General features: G+C 52.4%; 1 pseudogene; it reads left to right on the forward strand.

Annotated features, from left to right (window-relative positions):
* The first annotated feature begins 434 nt into the window (after window positions 1-434).
* On the forward strand, window positions 435-1,811 carry LOC146175092 (uncharacterized; annotated as a pseudogene).
* The last annotated feature ends 393 nt before the right edge of the window (window positions 1,812-2,204 follow it).

Below are 2,204 nucleotides of genomic sequence, written 5' to 3' on the forward strand. Positions count from 1 at the left end.
ACTGCAGTCGTCATTCCTGTGTCCTCACATAAAGGCGCATTTGCAGGAGGGGAATTGGCCACACATCAATTCAGTAGAAAGGGAGGTATGCTGTTAGATATGATATTAAAAAAGTAACACATAGTAGCGCACGTTAAAGATCCCCAGGTGGTCGAAATTACTCAGTAGCCCTCCACTACGGCTCCCCTTTCTCTCTTTCCACTTTAATTCCCACCTTCCTCCCTTCCCTTACGGCGCGGTTCAGGTATCCACAGAAAACAAGTGTGACAGTTACTGCGCCTTGCCCTTTCTGTTAACCAACTAACCGACTAGTATACACCGCAGGTGGAGGTAAGGAGTCGAGTAGAGGACTTGACTGGTCACGAATGCATGCGCCAGCCGGAAAGCGTCGGTGCACCTTTGGTGAGAACGCCCTCGAAGTGATTCTCAGAAAGATGTACAAGCATGCCCTCGATCTCTTGAACAACACATCAAACCAGCACCTCATGGGCATGGAGATGATTGATTGATTTATAGGAAGGGAAAGGCACAGTAACTGTCTCACTTGTTGGGAGGAAGGTGGGCGTGAAAGTGGACTGAGAGAAAGAGGAGCCGTAGTGGAGGTCTACGGAATAATTTCGACCACCTGGCGATCATTAACGTGCGCTGACATCGCACAGCACACGGACACCTTTTTTGTTTCGCCTCCATCTAAACGCAGCCGCCGAGATCGGGCTCGAACCCGGGTACTCCGGCATAGTAGGCGGGCGTCTTACCACTGCACCACCCCGCGGGCGGCGTGGGGATGATAAACACATTCGCGGAGCTCCAGGAGGCGCACTTGACCAATCAATACACAAGGCTTTAAAAAACGCCGTCGGGACGCCGCCTAATAACCCGACTACACGTCCACCACTCAACACTTACGGAAGAGTGCGCACGCATTCCTGAAATCTGGAGATACGCCCGTCACGTACGCCCTCTTCTGGCCAACATGACACGTGACGACCACAGTGGCAGACGCTTTGCGCGGGCGGAGGCCCTGGCCCGTCACTATGGGAACAAACACGGAATCTTCTAGGTGGACGCCTCCGGCCCTTACCATGGGGGGTTGTACACGGCCGCAGCTGTCATTCAAAAAATCACGGTGAATGGCCTAACGTTCCGAGTTCAAGACATAACACATGCGGAAGAAGTTGCCATCGCGTTAGCCGCCACAGACAAGGAATCGCGAGTCAGCATCACCGACTCGAGAGGGGCCTGTATAAATATTAAACAGGAGTACATTCCTCTCTTTGCGCACCGCATCTTTAAAAACAGTGACTACCGCGGGGCCCCTGCGTCTCGAACGTTTGTATGGGCTCCGGCTCGCATGTGCCTCGAAGGCAATGAAACGGCAGACGCCGCCGCCCGCGCGCTCACTCTCCTGGTAACGCCTTTAGACCCTTATGATACAGATCCCGAACCCAATCCGGCTCTCACTGTTCAAGAAATTACTGCATTATTTGAATTCGGCCATGCAATGTATCATAAGCCTTCTAAGGGCCTTACAAAGGAGGAGGAACACACACTCCTCCGCCTTCACACCAAAACGCTGCTGTGCCCGGTAGTTTCATCCTGCCTGTACAGGAAAATGCCTGCAATGTGCGGAGAAGTCTTCGGACATCTTCCACATGGTGTGGGCATGCCGGTCAGCCCCGAACCTCGCCCCCAAACCCGACCCCACCCGGAAGGACTGGGAGGCAGCTCTGCTCGGCTACTCCGACCTGGTAAGCCAGAAGGCCCTGGAAAACCGAGCCCAAGCCGCGGCGGTCGCCAATGGGCTCCTGTAATGAGAAGCCCACCTAGAGATTGTGTGAGGTTGCCCCGGCTACCTCAAGATTCCTCCCTGGTGGTGGTGGTAGTCGTTATTTTATTTATATACAAAAAAAGGAAAAGATGTATCCCAGCCCCGGTATCTGCTATCTCTACGGGGAATAATGAGTTTCTGGTTTGCACGCTTAATGCGTGATACGTGCCACGCCCTCTCTCTATCTGATATCTGAAGCACTTGAACTTTGGCGGCTGAAATAAAGGAATAGCTAGGAAGGGTTAGAGGAAATCAAAGAGGTGAGCGATAGGAAGAAAGGAAAGAGTAGCTCAAAATAAAAAGAAATATATGCGCAATATACAGTAGCTTGCTTGAGGCCCACCCGCAAATGTCAGGTCACTGAGCACTCAGCACA

The sequence above is a fragment of the Amblyomma maculatum genome, chromosome 11 (genome assembly GCF_055883805.1).
Source record: "Amblyomma maculatum isolate TAMU_Amacu chromosome 11, ASM5588380v1, whole genome shotgun sequence".
Classification (NCBI taxonomy): Eukaryota; Metazoa; Arthropoda; class Arachnida; order Ixodida; family Ixodidae; genus Amblyomma; species Amblyomma maculatum.